Here is a 19003-nt window from a genome sequence, read left to right as displayed (position 1 = left end):
TAGGCAATGTCATGTTAGAAATGCTTCAATAGGATTTTATCTATTTAATGTTTCATGCCATGTTTAATATACTCAGACTGCTAATGGCTCACAGACTTCAGATGTATTTCTTGGGAGACATCATGTTGTAATGCTTTTTAGAAAGAACAAATCACTCTGTTTGTTTCCTCTCCTTCCACAGTGCCTTCCTTGTCCATATGACTCAGAAGTAGGGGCACTGGCACTCTGCTGGGGTTGATTCCAGTTAGAACTACTAAGCTGAAAGTAGTGAATGCAGTATAATTTCATGATTTTTCTCCATCCCTCAGCTCCTCCTAGGTGCCCCCCCCCCCGCAACTTCATGTTATTTCTCTGTATTGTAAAAACAAGGAAAAACAAACAAACAAACTTGCCCAAAACATAGGGTTTGATTTGTGTTGGGCACCAACTCCTGAGCATGGGGCCTGCCCTGATGTCAAAGTCTCAAAAGACAAATACATTGATTTTGGAAAAAAATGGAGAAAACCTTTGTAAGACTCTTTAAAAGGCCAAGTTATACATGCACATATTTCTTTTCAACAGTACAGAGGTCTGCTCATGTAGTTTCTAGTGTTGTGTCTCACATAAAAATGCATTCTATTACTTGTAAACCTTCGGCATACTTCAAAACTAAAACGAAAACAAAAAGTCAAAAAATAAAAAGTAGTTTCCTAAATACTTCATAAGATCCCAATGCTTCTCTTGAAAATATTTCTATGCTTACAGTTCTTTCCTTTTATTTTACGATACTATTCAGTTCTATATAACAGCCACAGATTCCCTTGTTCCCCCCCTTCCTGCCTCCATCCCCTTCCCCCCAGTCCCCCATTCTCACCTCCTCCAGAGCAAGGCCTCCTCTGAGGACTGAGGCCGACTTGATAGACTCAGTCCAGGCAGGTCCAGTCCCCTCCTCCCAGATTGAGCTACTATGCTTACAGTTCTTAAACATGGTATGCACAAGGTAAGGGATTGTAAACTGTCCACAGAGATCTGGGGACTTTGGTCTTTGGTCCAGGAATCAGCACTTCCAAGAGGTCTTCTTATCTCTCTCCAATGCTGGAGCTGGAATTTCTTATTTCTTTTTGTTTTCTGGATGAAATCTAATGAATTCTTCAAGGGAGTCTCTGCTTCTTCACTCTCAGATCAGCCCTGAAGGTGGCCACTGTAAGAATATCATGCTAGAATCTCGAGGTTGCTTTCTCTGTCTCTGACCTGTACCTGCTGAGGCATTGTCTGTGAGTAACCCACTAACTGACCTTCTCACATGATGAAATCTCACCCAGGGATGGGATATCCTGCTCCTTACCACTTTCCCTGCCTTCTTCCTGGGAACTAGTGAGCCTGGTTACTGGCCCTTGCTCTGAATCCTGCCCCATCCTCAGAAAAGGTGTAACAAGAAAATCCCTCTCCTGCCAGGTGGTCTTGGAGTCCCTGAAGAGACCTGAATTGTCCTTGGAGTTCCTGCATGCTGTTGTCCTTCTGTCTGTCTGCCTGTGGTGTTTATAACTCTTCTGATAAATGCCTACCTCCCCGCACTCTGTCTCAGTGTCCTCTTGAGCCACCTGCCCTGTCTAAAACCTAACAGCTCTAAGCACTAAAGTCAGAAAGAGGTTGCTGACCATAATAAATGATTGGTTCATTTCTCCTCTGGAGGTATTCGAGTGGCTGAGTTAGAGTAGATGGGAGGTCTAACACATCCATTCTATCTGTCAATGGCTCTCTAGCTGATTAGTGCTACAGGTACAGCTATCACAAAAACAGTATTGCTTTTGGAGTGAGATTTTGATCATTAACTATTTCAAGAGTTATTATTTGAAAGTTTACAAGCTATCCAAATGCAACCTTTACTAACACTTTCTGTGTCAGTTTTATAAAGGCATTTATGGATATGTGCACTAGGTATAATTGTTTAATTTAATTCATAATTGAGAGTAACCTATTGACCTAATTTATTTTTGTTTTGCATATGCAAATCAGACTCTTTCTCAGCAATTATACTGAGATCTTCTTTTACTTCCAGGAGTTTATCAAAAGTGTAGACGACTTTGGTAGATACAGTAACAGTTATTTGTATATCAGGTTCACTGGATCTCAGAGTTGTGTCCCTGAGGAGGAGGCACAAGACAGATACTCCCTGCCCCCTGCCATACCAGAAGCTGCGAGAATAGAACTGGAAAACTTTGGTGCATGGAAGGAGATCCTGAAAATGTCTAGATGCCATGAGTAGAGTTATAAGTACCTAAGTAGGGGAAGGAAGAGGGTCATGTTGAATTGGGAAGATAGCAACGGCAAGTATCATCTCTAGAAAATTACCATGGAGATAGCCTCAAAGGCAGAGAGAAGTGTATAGAAGGGATGTTTTTAAAATATAAGAAAATGTGACATAATTTTTGATTTTTTTTTTTCTTGGAGGGCTGAAAGAAAATATAGCTCCCACAGAAATGGTTGCTATTCTTACCTCTAGTATTGATTTCTCCCTAGTTCCTCCTCTAAGGTAACTCCCATATGGAAGGATGATTGCTTGTTACTTAATTTAATTCATACCTATGCTGATGCATCAGATCTAATAAGATGGTGACCTCAACCAAGCTGACTTATTTTTAAAAAGTTTAAGTATAAAGGACAATGACCAAACTGAAAGTAGATATTGAATTTAGATATATTGTAGTCTGTTCTCAAAAATGGAGACAAAAGGGGAAAAGAGACAGTGAGTATCGAACTCCTGAACTGTAACCCATGTGTACCTGTTTTTTTCATCTTTAAAGTTTTCTCTTGGGCTTATATTTGCAGCATTTACAGAAAAACTTATTTTTTTTAATCCTCAGAGAAAATAATTATTGACAAAAAGTCAGCTTTTTTTTTTCTTTTTGGTTTTCTGAGACAGGGTTTCTCTGTGTAGCCCTGACTGCACTTGAACTTGCTTTATAGATTATGCTTGCCTAGAATTCAGAGATATGCCTACTTCTGCCTCCCAAGTGTTTGGATTAAAAGTGTGGTGCCTCTGGAAGTTGCTTTATTGTATAGGATTTTTTTTAGCTATCCTTTTTTTCCCCCATATGAAGTTGAGTATTGTTCTTTTGAAGTCTGTGAAGAATTGTGTTGGGATTTTGATAAGGATTGCATTGGATCTGTATATTGTTTTTGGTAAGATTGCCATTTTTATGACATTAATCTTATCTATCCGAAAACATGGAAGAACTTTCCATTTTTGGATATCTTATTCAATTTCTTTTTTCAAAAAACTTAAAATTCTTGTCATACAAACCTGTTGGAGAATATTATTTTAAGGTGTGTTACTTTTTTATGTTGCATTTGTTTAACTCTGTGAAGCTGTGTTACTGTGCCTGTCTAAAACATCTGATGGTCTCATAAAGACCTGAACGGCCAATAGCGAGGCAGAAGACAGAAATAGGAGGGCCTGGCAGGCAGAGAGAATGTATAGGAGGAGAAATCTGGGAAAGGAGAGAGAAAAAGAGCCAGAGAAGGGAAGGACATCAGGGGTCAGCCACCTAGCTACACAATCAGCAAGACATGGAATAAAAGTAAGATTTAAAGAAGTAAGAGAAAGGTAAAAGCCCAGAGACCAAAGATAGACTGGATAATTTTAAGTTAAGAAAAGATGGCAGGAAAGAAGCCAAGCTGAGGCCAGGCATTCTTATTTAAGAATAAGCCTCTGTGTGTGATTTATTTGGGAGATGAGTGTCAGGATCTCCCAAAAGACCAAAAGAGTAAAAGCAACCAACAACACAGGTCTTTCACTTGTTTTTTAGTTAATTTAGGTAATTTAGTTAGAATTACCTCAAGACATTTGTGGCTATTATAAAGGGTGATGTTTCCCTGATTTCTTTCTCAGTCTGCTTATCATTTGTATGTAGGACAGCTGCTGATTTTTTGAGTTAATCTTGTATCCTGCCATACTACTGAACATGTTTATCAGCAGTAGGAGTTCCCTGGTGGAATTCTTGGGGTCACTTATGTGTACTATCCTATCATCTGTAAATAGTGAAGTTTGACTTCTTCCTTTGCAATTTGTATCTCCTTGATCTCCTTTTGTTGTCTTATTTCTCTAGTTAGAACTTCTAGTATTATATTGAATGGATATGGAGAGAGTGGACAGCCTTGTCTTGTTCCTGATTTTAGTGGAATCGCTTTCAGTTTTTCTCTATTTAATTTGATGTTGACTGTCAGCTTTCTGTATATTGCTTTTATTATGTTTAGGTATGTTCTTTGTATTTCTGATTTCTCCAAGACCTTCATCATGAAGGGGTGTTGGGTTTTGTTGAAGGTTTTTTCAACATCTAATGAGATGATGATTTTTTTTTTAGTTTGTTTATATGATAGGTTACATTGACAGATTTTCATATGTTGAGCCCTCCCTGCATTTCTGGGATGAAGCCTACTTGATCACGGTGAATGATTTTTTTTTTTTAATGTATTTTTGTATTCAGTTTGCCAGTATTTTTGCAATGTTCATGAGGGAGATTTGTAATTTTCTTTCTTTGTTGTATCTTTGTGTGATTTGGACATTAGGTAACTGTAGCCTCATTAAAAGAGTTTGGCAATGTTCCTTCTGTTTCTATTGTGTGGAATAATTTGAGGAGTATTGATATTAGCTGTTCTTTGAAATTCTGGTAGAATTCTGTCCTGAAACCATCTGGCCCTGGGATTTTTTTGGTTGGGGGACTTTTAATGACTGCTTCTATATCCTGTGGCTTATAGGTCTATTTAAATTGATTATCTGGTTTTGATTTAATTTGGTATGTGGTACCTATCCAGAAAATTGTCCATTTCTTTTAGATTTTCCAATTTTGTGGAGCACAGGTTTTTGAAGTATGACTTAATGATTCTTTGGATTTCCTCAGTATCTGTTGTTATGTCCCCATTTTCATTTCTGATTTTGTTAATTTGGATATTCCCTGTCTGTCTTTTGGCTGGTTTGGATAACAGTTTGTCTATCTTGTTGATTTTTCTCAAAAAAACCAGCTCTTTGTTTCATGGATTCTTTGTATTGTATCTAGTCCATTAAATCCTAGATGAGGGAACTGGGTTTGTCAGACTGGTTATGATTTCCTGTGTGTGAAGTATGTAAAGTTTATTTGAATCCTGCAGCTAGAAATGTGGTTCAGATAAGGATTGCTCCTAACTGGAGTGAGCAGGAATCCTATGGATGAAGTCAGGCATGTGCCGTCATTCATGATGTAGCTTCTACGTTGCCTCTTCCTGGTGTTTAAATGAAAATTACTACAGTGACAGGGGTTCCCCGAGAGGAGACCAGCAGATGGTGTCCCTCCCTTCTCTTGGGCCATTCTCTTTGCCTCTAAAAATCACAGCCACATTCTATAAACCTTAACTCCTAGTTGAGTAGACTGCTGGAAGCCATTTAGAATTCACCTCTGAGACTATTAGGGCAAAAGTGGACGATTTGGTTCTTTTAATCCAACTTTTGGGGTGTGAGCTAAGTTTTTTTGCAGAGCTCCCTGAGTCTCCTGTTGGGTGAGCTGAGAATTAGGAAAGGTGGATACAGGATGAAGGCTTCCCGAAATGGAGGTTGATATGTTTCCTTTTTAAGGAATTCTCTGTTTGGATCTATATTCTTTTTTTTAAAAATTGTGTTAATTGCTTTCTTAATGTCCATTTTTTGAGTTCTTTATGTGTTTTGATATTAGCCCTTTATTAGATGTCTAGCTGGCTAAAGTTCTAATATTATTGTGTCCTTACTAAACATTGCTGAAGCCAGAGAAAACTCCTTGGAAAAATGGAGTCAGATATCTCAGAAGAGCTGCTTCATCTGTCCAAGCTGCTTTACAGACCCAGTCGCCATAAGCCATGTCCACGGCTTCTGATGGGCCTGCCCCACCTTTCCTGAGAAGGCATCCAAGTTCTTGCTCATTGTTCTGAGTGTAGGGAACTATCCCAGCAAAAGGACTTCACAACCAACATTCTTCTGAAAAAGCTGCTGTCCATTGCCACACGAACCAGCCTCATGAAGTACCGGAGCTCTGGAAAGTACAAGTATGTGACCCACAAGAAGACAAAGACAATCTGCTGTGTTCAGAACTGGATCCTCCTCTGTCAATTCTGCTTAGACACCCAGGAACATAGTGGTCACAGACACTGTCCCATTGAAGCAACTACTAAGGGGCAAACAGAGAAACTTCTAAAGGAAATGGCATCTTTATAGGAGAAGAATAAGAAAATCAAGAGAATCTAGAGACAGAGAACAGAATGACAACTCTGTGGACAGTCCATGAATCTATGTGAAGAAATGATCGGCACAGAGTATAGAAAACTGCATCCTATCCTCTATGAAGAAAAAAAACCCCAACATATAGAGTGTGTGAAAAGGGAAGGCCAAACTATTTTAGAGAATTTCAGGAAAAGTGAAGCCATGATGGTCCAAAAGAGGAATCAACTTAAGAGAAATGTATCAGGAGCTGATGACAGTGTCCCAGAAGCCATAGATAGTGCTGCTCCAGGATTTGGATGACATGTTCAGAAGGAGTGAATCAGTGTAGCTGTGCATGCCCTAGGCTATGAAACCAGAACTCAGTGCCCTCCCATCACAGGACTGGTTGAATGGTTCAACTACATTCAAGTGCACATATTCATTGAAAATATGTTCGTAATCCATTACAAGATGAAGCTATTCAATGTCATGAAAAGATTCAGCTTTAGATCTCACCATAAGGATACATCTGTGGATTCTGCTAGATACTATTTTGCATCCTGGGGACCACAGAGCTTCCCTTCTGGGAAATATTACTGGAAGCTGAATTTGAAGGACTGTTGGGAACAAGGCTGTAAGGGTCTGTAAGGATTCATGATTAAGGAATAGAAACCAACTATGATCTGAGGGTGCATTTCTTTTTGTGTGTGTGATGGACACATTCATTAAATCTCTTCACCACATGCCCAGTGTTTCATCACTATATAGAGAAACCATTGGGCTGGGTTGGCATGCTCCTTGGTTGTAAGGGTGAATTTGTAAGTTTCCCAAATGTAGCAAACAGTTCTCTCATATACAGGTACTTTCCTGACTACCCATAAGCATAGGATGATTTAATCCAGTAATTTAGTGATTTTTTAAAAAAGTATTTCTTTACTGTAATGTTACTTTTTTTTTTTTTTTTTCAAGACAGGGTTTCTCTGTGTAGCTTTGCGCCTTTCCTGGAACTCACTTGGTAGCCCAGGCTGGCCTCAAACTCACAGAGATCCGCCTGGCTCTGCCTCCCGAGTCCTGGGATTAAAGGCGTGCGCCACCACCACCCGGCATGTTACCTTTTTATTGCTATTGAATATTAAGATACTATTAAGTGAAATATGAAAAATTTAAAAACATTGATTATCAAATATTCCTTAGTAGAACCATTTCTATTTTGAGAGCCATTTGTCTTTATAGAGGGTCATAGTTAAGGTTTCTATTGCTGTAATAAAACTCCATGACCAAAAGCAACCTGGGAAGGAAAGGATTTATTTTGCTTACACTTCCACATCACAGTCTATCATCAAAGAAAGCCAGGACAGGAACTCAAAACAGGAAACTAGAGGCAGAAACTGAAGCAGAGGTCCTGGAGGAACACTGCATACTGACTTACTCCCTATGGCTTGCTCAGCCTGCTCTCTGATATGACTTAGGACCACCTGTAATAGCCTGTCTCCCCATCAAGAATATGCTCTACAGACTTCACTATAGGCAATATGATGGTGGCATTTCTCAACTAAGGCGATTTTCCCCAGATAACACTAGCTTAAATCAAAAACAAAATAAAACAAAACAAAAAAAACTGGTGAACAGTTAACCAAGACACAGAGATTTCAGATTGTGTCATGTTTCTTTATTTGTAGTTGTAGAATGTACATACTATTTGTGAAATATATAGGGTAAAGTGTAATAGCAGGACAGAGCTGTCATTAGTTTATAATGGATAGAATGTATTTTAATGAATAGCTTTTATAGTGAAACTTTCCTAAGTTTAAGAAAAATTACCTTGATTCAAAATAAATGTTTTAATCTTTGAAAGTTTCAAAATTGTTTCTAGAATTGCTTAATTTAATTATTTTTTATGTTTTTACAGGCAAAATATAATTTTTTTCATATTTAAGTGAAGCTACTAAATTTGACAGACTTAAGGATGAAAACAGTATCCTCTGTTTTCTATCCTCTGGAAAGGGTAGAGAAGACATAGAGGGAAAGGTCCCAGTGTTTTTATTTTTTTAAATTTTATAACTAATTTAATTTTACATATCAGCCATGGATTCCCCTGTACTCCCTCCTCCTGCACCCCCTCGCCCTCCCCCCAGACCACCCCCCATTCCCATCTCCTCCAAGGCAAGGACTCCCCTGGGGATTCAGCCCAGCCTGGTAGATTCAGTCGAGGCAGGTCCAGTCCCCTCCTCCCTTCACCTAGGCTGAGCAAAGTATCCCAGCATAGGCCCTAGGTTCCAAAAAGCCAGCTCATGCACTAAGGACAGGTCCTGGTCCTACAAAGATACCTCCACAATAGACTACTGGCAATTGTCGAGAGAAAGCCCAAACTGACCTACTCTGGTGATCGGATGGCTGAACACCCTAACTGTCGTGGTAGAACTCTCATCCAGTGACTGATGGAAGTGGATGCAGAGATCCACGGCCAGGCTCCTGGTGGAGCTCCAGGAGTCCAATCAGTGAGAGAGAGGAGGGATTATATGAGCAAGAGGTATTTTTATGTTTGAGTGCATTTACTGTATGTATGTATGTGCACTGTGTGCATGCCTGGTTCCTGTGGGAAGTCAGAAGAGGTGATCAGATCCCCTGGAACTAGAGTTGTGGATGGCTGTGAGCCACCATGTGGGTACTGGGAACTGAACTCAGATTCTCTGCAAGAGAAGCAAAGCACATGATCTTGACCAGCAAGCCATTTCTCCAGCCCCCGAGATTAGCTCAAATCATAATGTAGAACTATCATCTAAATTTCTGTTCAATGACTCCCAACCTCAGATCCACCTCAGATTCATTGCTGGGCTGGGAGTAGAAACCTCCAACAATAACATATTTTTTTTTAATGCTGAGAATTTAATTTTTCTTTAGTTTTCAAAGGGCTTACATTTGATATCTAAAAGTATGTCTTTCTACATTTTCATGTGCTTGACTACATGAGAGGGATCTAAACTGAAAGACAGAAGACATCCCATGTAGGATTTCACCATAGGCAGATGGTGTTTCCTAACTTTCAGGCTCCTCATTTCAAATTAATTTTCAGTGCTACTGGTTAGCTTTACTTTCTTCTTTTCTATTTTTTTGAGGGATAGTGTACATAAAATTCATCATTCTGACACATTCAGATGTGTATACACGTCACACATTATGATAGAGGGCAGTTCCAGGGCTTCAAAGGTCCTCTATTACCTCCTTTGTGTCAGCTCCTCCAACCACATTCCCTATGACCTCTGTTATTGTCTGATCGCTTTTACACAACCACAACTTAAAACTGTAATCAGACCTGTATCTGATTCCTCCTGTTAGGCAGTGTGAATGGGCATGCCAAATGCCATTGCCTGTGACGATAACTCGTTTTAAAATTCACTGTGCCTGGGTCTTATTTATTTAATTATATGTTGTATCCTAGTGTATGCGCATATCAAAACTTCCTCATGTATGACGATTGATGGGCTTTTGGATCTTTTCTAGTTTCTGGGTATAGAGGACAAGGTCATGTAGACGTTCTTGTGAATATCTTTTCAACGTGTACACTCAGTCTACTGAGAATATGAGCAAAGTTGGTAAATAGCAGAATACACACACACACACACACACACACACACACACACACACACACAGAGCTGTCAAATAGCCTTTTGTGGCAGATGTCATTTCTCATTCCCACCGGCAGAAACACCTGAGAGTCCCATTTGCTATCACCAGCACTTCAATCTTTTAATTTTAGCCTGTCAGGAGGCAATTCTGACCTGACAAGTTTGATGTATGCCTAGATGATTAATAATAGCAACATTATCATTTTCTGCAAAGAACAGACCTAATTTGCCTTGGCTGCTTCTTTTGTGTGGCATTATTTTTGATTACTTAACACAAATTTGTTTGAAAACTTTAAAACATTTTATTGTCATTCTTGCAAAAAATCTTTCATGTGTGTGCTGGTTTTCGGTAGATCACTTAAGACTTATTTGATTTTATTAAGTAGCCTTTTATTATCCTAATTATCTCAGTTCTTATCAATTATCCTGATTAAAAGAAGACATTTCTACAAAGAATAAAAATAGGTTTTTTTCTGAGGTAAGAGAAGAGGTTTGGAAGTAATGCATGCTTCAAATCCTTTAACTCTAGCTTTAAATTATGAAAAGTCCATCAAATCCTTAAAACATTATGTTTATATATTGTTCTGTAATAGAAAAGAATCTTGGTAAATTGCATAGCAGTTGCTGGCTTATTTTGCAGTGTTACTCTTGATTTAGAAAATAGAGTTGTATCCAAGAAAATGTCTGCAGGAGATTTTTCTTTTAATCTAGGCTGGGACATGGGGGAATGCAGCTTTTAGATTGGAAAGATCAGAGCATTGGAGGCAGTTTTAATCAAACCTGCCATGGATGCAGTAGAGGTGGGACCAAATGGAACCTTACTTATCTTAGAATTCTATCACGGACTGGCTTTTGACTCTGCAGGAATGGAATCTGAAGAGCTATGGGAAAAAGGATAAGTAAGAAAGTATTAAGTAACTTCTGTGATTGCTGAGGCAGAAGCTGCAGTTTCTCTCAGGCAGGGAGGCTTCCTAGTTTTTGAAGGTACTTAATGAATACTTTTCGACTTAAGGTGGGTCAGGTCTTCTGTTAGAAGTGATATTTAGTGCCTCATTTATCACTTGCTTGCTGCATCCTAGTTAATTTCCATTAGTCAAGTAAATATGACTCAAGACCAAAGCTGTCTAGGGCATGAATCAAAGGGAAAAACAGCCCTGAAATGAAATATCATGCTAGAAGCTCATGGATAGAGCAGAAGTGTGGGAAATAGATGCAGAAACATCTGGAAACAGCTGGTGAGTGCTGCTCCATTTTGGTATCATGGCCCTGGAGGCTGATTTCTAGTTCTAAGAGAAAACTATGGTTTTCCTATAACATTATAGAAATAATTCTTATGCCATTTCTCTCCAAAGAGTATAATTATGAGTGTTGAGGGAAAGACAGTGTCTTAACTCAAAGTATTGCTTAAGAATCAGAACTTATTTTGTGAACTGATAGTAGCAAAAACATTATGCTTTCCAATGCACTTATGAACCTAAATATTAACATTTTATTGAAGTATAATTTAATTATGAGTTAAAATATTAGTCATAATCATGCATTATTAGCTATAGTTAATTACTTGAAAAAGTGTTTTTTAAATTGTATCTAGCTTTCTATACATTTTAAATGTCTCTAGGATTTTCAGTACTCAACAATTCTAATGTATTTGCAAAGCAGAAGTTAATATTAATACTCTACAAGCACAATAAATCAACTACCTCTGGTTCACATAGTGATATCGTGAGTTTTTTTTTATATATGAGAACAATGTCCTTGTTCAGTTTGCATAGTTTCTTTGATAGCATAAACAAATGTAGAAATGTAGTTTGAAATGAACAGTATAAAGGATCTGAAGAAATATTTTTCTCCACCCAAGCAATATATCAAAGAAGAAAGCCAAGTTGGTAACCATATCTTTCTGTGTGTTCAATTACCTGATGAAATTTCATTATGATATACATGTATACATAATAATGATATGATATATATCTCATATATGTAATGATGATGATATATATTTTATATATTCTGAATTTTATCTATATCTATCTATGTATCTATATTTATATATATTAATATACCTATGTAATTTATGTTTTGAATAATTTCTATATATCTGACTGTAATTCTCTCTTCTACTTGGATATTATGAGAACTTCAGGACAATCTCTTCTGAGGCCAGTTTTTTTTTTTTTTTTTTTTTTTTTTTTTTTTTTTATTTTAAGTAAATTTATTTTACAACATCATTTAGTTCAACATAATAGCCACAGATTCCCTGTTCTCCACTCTCGCCGCCTCCCCTCATCCCACCCCATTCCCACTCCTCCGATCAAGGTTCCTGAGACCAGGATCGACTGGTAGACTCAGTCAGCCAGGACAGTCCCCTCCAACCGAGCAAGTGTCCTGCATATGTCCAGGATTCAAACAGCAACTATGCAACAATCCAGGACCCGCACCAACACACGGCTGCTCCCAAACAGATCAGCCAAATGACTGTCTCACCCGTTCAGGGCCTGATGCAGTTGGGGCCCCTCAGCTTTGGTTCATAGATCCTGTGCTTCATTCGTTTGGCTATTTGTCCTGTGCTTTATCACCTGGCTTCAACAATTCTCGTATATAAACCTCTTCTTTCTCACTAATTAGACTCCAGTGCTCACCAGGGCCCAGCCATGGATGTCTGCATCCAGATTCCTCAGACCTTCTTGATGGGTTATGACAACTAACAGGTGTCTGGCATCCATCACCGAGTAGGTCAGTTCCTGCGTCTCTCGTCCATTGCAGCAGTCTTTTCTGGCGTATCTTTGTGATCTCCGTGGCTCCTAGCTCTCTGCTTCCTCCCCTTCTCATGTGGTCTTCATTTACCATTTACCATTTACCAGGACCTGAGCTGTAGCATTTACAATAAAGATCAAGGTATTCTTTCAGTGAAGTCTAACTCTGTTCTAAGGAGTTATCATCATTGACTGAGATGCTATCAGGGGATGGAGAGTTGGGAAAGCTGAACTGTTGGATTTCTCTTTGATTACAGATGGCATGAAATGTTCAAGTTGCTTAGGAAACATTGGGGAATCAATAAATACTAGCTTATGGAATCAACACATTTACAAACAAAACAAATAGCAAACAAAACCCAACATAAAACAGTTTAGCTATTAATATAAACAAATCCAAATTCTTTCCATATTTTATGGTAACTGGCAATATTTGATAAATGTTTGCTTATCTCGCCTTAGTTGTTGGTATTGTTAGGTTATTTCTAATGCTTTGCATCAGAAGCACACTTCCTATCCTGTAACTCTATCTTTCTCTTCAGTGATGGACAACAGAGTTGACTTCACAAATATTTACCACATATCATTGCTGAACAATGAATTCACTAATCTTATTTCTCTCACAATATCCAAGTGGAAGATAGAATCACAGTCAGATACATAGAAATGAATAAAAAATAGACTACATAAGTATATTAATACATAGAAAGATGGATACATAGATAGATAGATATAGATTATATAGATATAACTCAGGAGCATGCTCTAGAGAATGTGTACAGACAGCATACAAATTTATTTTGAGAAAAGAACTTATTTGTTTATTTTTAAAAACAACTTATTCTAAGGTGCTCTAGAGATAAAATAGCTGGCCAGATTGTGATATCATTGTTGTTTTTAATTAATGTTTTAACTGCTTCATGAAAGTAATAAATATTTATGGTGCTATGAGTTATTTCCATACATGTATCCATTGAGTAGTCCCCAACTCAGGTTAAATATACCTGTGTCCTCAAACATGTATCATTTCCTTATGGTGAAAACATCCTAATTATGACTTCTCTCTTTGTGAAGTATGTAATACATTATAATTTTCTTTCTTTCTTTCTTTCTTTCTTTCTTTCTTTCTTTCTTTCTTTCTTTCTTTCTTTCTTTCTCTCTCTTCTCTTCTCTTTCTCTCTCCTTCTTTCTTTCTTCCCTTCTTTCTTTCTTTTTTTCTTTCTTTCTTCTTTCTTCCTTCCTTCCTTCCTTCCTTCCTTTTTTCTTTCTTTCTTCTTCCTTTCTTTCTTTCTTTCTTTCTTTCTTTCTTCTTTCTTTCTTCTTTCTTTCTTTCTTTCTCTCTTCTCTTTCTCTCTCTTCTCTTTCTTTCTTTCTTTCTTTCTTTCTTTCTTTCTTTCTTTTGTGTGTCCTGTGTAAGTGCCCCTGCACAGGTGCCATAGAACTTCATAGGACAACTTTTGTGAGTAGGTTCTCTCTATCTAACATGGGGTCCTGGGACTGAACTCAGTTTTTCACAGCAAGTATTTTTACTTGCTTGGCCATTTAACTGATCCACACCATCAATTTCTTTAACCAGGTGAGGGAGACCGGCTCCCTCTAATTCCCCCAGGGTACCCTTGAGCAGGGAGAAACAAAGAATTTGTAGATCGAAGAAGAAGAAGATGAAGATGAAGAAGAAGAAGAAGAAGAAGAAGAAGAAGAAGAAGAAGAAAAGAGAGATAGAGAGATAGAGAGAGAGAGAGAGAGAGAGAGAGAGAGAGCAGGATAACCTTGGGAGGGTCTGGGTCCAAACCCACCAGTGCCTTCTGTCTCTACTAAATGGCTTTTTAAAGGAATACCAGGGATGAGGCAAAAGACCTCCCTCAGAACAGCCAAGTGTAGACCATCCCAGACGCCTGGTGACCATGCATGTGGTCCAGCCATCCCCTAATGCAGTCCTGCTTTGTAAAGCAAGCTCAGCTCTCACTAGAAAACCTTTGTGGACTCCCACAATCATATTATTGTACAAAAATAGCATATTAGAACTTTTTACTATTATCTATCTGTCTGTCTATCTATGTACTAATCATCTATCTATGTATCTCTCTACTTATCTATATCTATCTATCTACTATCTACTATCTATCTTCTATCTATCTACTATCTTTCTATCTACTATCTATCTATCTATCATCTATCTATCTATATCTATTTTCTACCTATCTATAGATGTGAGAGCCCTAATATTATACCTGCATGTAAGCAAGTCAGATCATATTTACTTTGTTCCTTTCTGTGACTATCTTATTTAACTCAATAATCACTGATTCCATTAACTACTTTAAGACAATATGGCTTGTACTGTTCTTTTGTTTTTGTTAACTTTATTTTTTATTTGTGTCTGTGTGAGGGTGTCAGATCTTGGCATGAGAGACAGTTGTGAGCTGCCATGCGGGTGCTGGGAATTGAGCCTGCGTCCTCAGGAAGAGCAGTCAGTGCTCTTACCCACTGAGCCATCTCTCCCGCCCGCTTGTACTGTTCTTACAAAGAGACTTCAAAATTACTTTTCTGAGATCTAATTATTTAGTAATGAAGTGAAAAACATTTTAGATATTCAAACAATGTGAAGAGGAATATCATATGCTTTGTTCCTTTCACTTTAGGAAATAAAAATGGAAGCTTTTAACATCTGTGGTATAGTTCTCTCTGCCACAATTACTATTACCAAGTTCATTGAAACAAAACCTTCTTGAATTGTTTATTTCTCTTGCTTTGAAATATTTTCTTATTGCATCCATAAATATACATTTTGCTAGTTGGAAAGAAAAAAATGACTTTTAATCTTAAAAAATTCAATAATGATATTGAATTGATAAATATTCTCTTAAATATTTTTATTTTATGTGTGTAGGTGCTTTGTCTATAAGTATGTCTATGTACCATGTGCATGTCTGGTGCCCTCAGAGTTCAGAAAAGCATGTTGGATTCCCTGGCACTTGAGTTACAAACAGTGTAGGTTTCCACATGCATGGTGGAAATCAAACATGGGTCCTCTAGAACACCAGCAAATTCTCTTAACCATCAAGCCATCTCTCCAGCCCATTGGAGTAATATTCTTAACACAGAACCTGGCCAACTCTCCCTCTCCTTCTCTCTCCCTCTCCTTCTCTCTCTCTCCCTTCCTTTCTTTCTTCCTTCCTTTCTTCTATGATACTAAGGACCAAACCATATCTTTGTTCATATTAGATAAATACTCTACTACAGAGCCATACTCCTGAACAAACTCTTCTTTTCTTTTCTTCAAGTTCTGTTTTTGGAATAGAATGGAAAAGAGGATAATTGCCTTCAAATACAGATGATAGTTTGTTAAGATATTTGTAGATGAATTTCTAAACAGTCTTATAAAATAAGAAACACAGAGTCAAATACAGGGGTAAAAAGCCATAGAGATCAGAGAAATAGGAATAGTCACCAGCTAACCTTAGCTCACCACACCGCCATTGCTTCCCAAGAGAACCAGCTTCTTCCTGTCTAACCTGTGCCTTTTTTTGCCTTGATGTTCTGCCTTCTCATTGGCTCTTAGCCCAGCCACCTTACTTCCTCATTACTGCCTGCCTGTACAGACCTCCAGGTCTCTATGGTTGGTATTGGGATTAAAGGCATGTGTCACCACGCTTGGCTGTGTCCTTGAACACACAGAGACTCTGCCTGTCATGTGATCGGATTAAGGGCATGTGCTACCACTGCCTGACTTTGGTATGTACTTACTCATAGGAAGATACTAGATGTAAAACAAAGATGACTAGACTGCTACTCACAACTCAGGGAGCCTACGTAGAAAACAGGACCCTAAGAAAGACACAGGGATCGTCCAATGACAGAGAAATGGATAAGATCTACATGAACAACCTGGATGTGAGTGGCGGTAATGAAGGGCAAGGTTCAAGGGAAAGAGAGCTTAGGGGAGCGGGGATTCCAGCTGGATCAAGAACAGAGAGGGGAGAACAAGGAATAAGAGGTCATGATAAATGAAGACCACATGGGAATAGGAAGAAGCAAAGTGCTAGAGAGGTCCCCAGAAATCCACAAAGATACCTCCACAATAGACTACCGGCAATGGTCAAGAGAAAGCCCGAACTGACCTACTCTGGTGATAGGATGACCAAACACCCTAACTGTCCTAGAAATCTCACCCAATGACTGAGGGAAGCAGATGCAAAGATCCATGGCCAGGCCCAAGGTGGAGCTCCAGGAGTACAATTGGCGAGAAAGAAGAGGGATTGTGTGAGTGAGAATTATTGAGACCACGCTTGGAAAAACTACAGGGACAAATAGCCAAACTAATGGAACACATGAACTATGAACCAATAGCTGAGGAGCCCCCAACTGGATCAGGCCCCCTGGATAAATGAGACAGTTGATTAGCTTGAATTGTTTGGGAGGCACCCAGGTAGTGGGTCTGGGACCTGTCCTTAGTGCATGAGCTGGCTGTTTGTAACCTGGGTCTTATGCAGGGATACTTTGTTCAGCCTGGGAAGAGGGGACTGGACCTGCCTGGACTGAATCTACCAGGATGAGCTGAATCCCCAGGGGAGTCTTTGCCCTGGAGGAGATGGGAATGGGGGTGGGCTGAGGGGAAGGCGGGGGTGGGGGAGGACAAGGGAATCCGTGGCTGATATATAAAATTAAATTAAATTATAAAATAAAAAAGGAAAATTAGGACATTGTAGCAAAATGGCGACTGTCATTCACAACCCCCTGAAAGCGTAGGCCTGCGGCGGGGCCCGTGGAGGTAGACGGGCCCAGCGGCGGCAGACGACAGGGATATTCAGACCCGGCGGCAGCCGGCAGAGACATTCAGGCCCAGCGGCAGCCCACAGAGGTAGACAGGCCCGGCGGTAGAGACAAGCAGACAAAGGTAGGCCTGTGGCGGCGGCCTGTGGAGGTAGACGGGCCCAGCAGCGGCCCGCTGAGGTAAACGGGCCCCGGCGGCAAAGGCCGACAGGGACATTCAGTCCCGGCTGCAGCCTACAGAGACATTCAGGCCTGGTGGCGGCCCCCAGAGGCAGACAGACCCAGCGGCAGCTGACAGGGACATACAGGCCCGGCAGCGGACTGCAGAGGTAAACAGGCCCAGGGACGGAGACAAGCAGACGCAGCCTGGAACAGGGACGCCCCTAACCCCAACATCTGGGGAAGAAGCTATCTCGGTGGGTCAGAACCAGAACGAATCTGAACACTCCGTCTGAGGACAACCCAGGGTCCAGCTGCTGATCCTGTGAAACCCAACAACTTGGAGGTGTTGCTGAGACTACCCTGCTCAGCTGAAACCCATCTGGGAGAGGATTCAGATGCCTACAGTTTAAAGTCTGAAGAAACAAGATCAGCTGAGGATTTGACAAATGAACAAAACGTGACCTGGGAACAAAGAAGAAGGCGCTACCTAGACACCAAACCAGATCACCAGAATCGTAAGTATATAATTCACCGATCGAAATCAGCTGCCCCTGAAGAAATAGCCCAATAGCACCAATTTAACCAAGAACCACTACTAAACCAAGACTAAAAATTAGAACAAGAGAGGCACTCTCAGACACAGACACCACCTGCACCTCACAGAGGAAGAGATGAGTAGACGCCAGTGCAAAAATACAGGCAACAACATAAAGACCTATATGGCAACATCAGAATGTAGTGATTCTACACCTGCAAGACCTAAACATACTATGACAGAAGAAACAGAAGAAATCAACCCTAAAAATGACATTAAGAAGATGATAGAGGCCCTTAAAGAAGAAATAAAACATTCCCTCAATGAGGAAATAAAAACTTTCCTTAAAGAGGAATTGAAAAACTACCTTAAAGAGGAAATAAAAACTTTCCTTAAAGAAGAAATAAAAAACTCCCTTAAAGAGGAAATAAAAACTTCCCTTAAAGAGGAAATGAAAAACTCCATTAAAGAGGAAATAAAAAACTCCCTTAAAGAAATGGAAGAAAAAACGAACAAAAAATGGGAAGAAATCAAATCAAGCCAAGAAAAAGCAATTAAACAGATGAAAGAAACATTCCAAGATCTGAAAAATGAATTTGAGACAATAAAGAAAACACATGCTGAGGGAATGCTGGAAATAGAAATCCTGACAAAACGAACAGGAACTACAGAAACAAGCATAACCAACCGATTGCAAGAGATGGAACAGAGAATCTCTGACACTGAAGACACGATAGAGAAAATAGATTCGTCAGTCAAAGAAAACAATAAAGACAAAAAAGTCCTAACACAAAATGTCCAGGAAATTTGGGACACCATGAAAAGACCAAACCTAAGAATAATAGGGATAGAAGAAGGAGAAGAATACAACTCAAAGGCACAGAAAATATATTCAACAAAATCATAGAAGAAAACTTTCCTAACCTAAAGAAAGAAATACCTATGAAGATACAAGAAGCTTACAGAACAC

The sequence above is a fragment of the Peromyscus leucopus genome, chromosome 19 (assembly GCF_004664715.2).
Source record: "Peromyscus leucopus breed LL Stock chromosome 19, UCI_PerLeu_2.1, whole genome shotgun sequence".
Classification (NCBI taxonomy): domain Eukaryota; kingdom Metazoa; phylum Chordata; class Mammalia; order Rodentia; family Cricetidae; genus Peromyscus; species Peromyscus leucopus.
Note: the sequence above shows the minus strand (reverse complement) of the source record.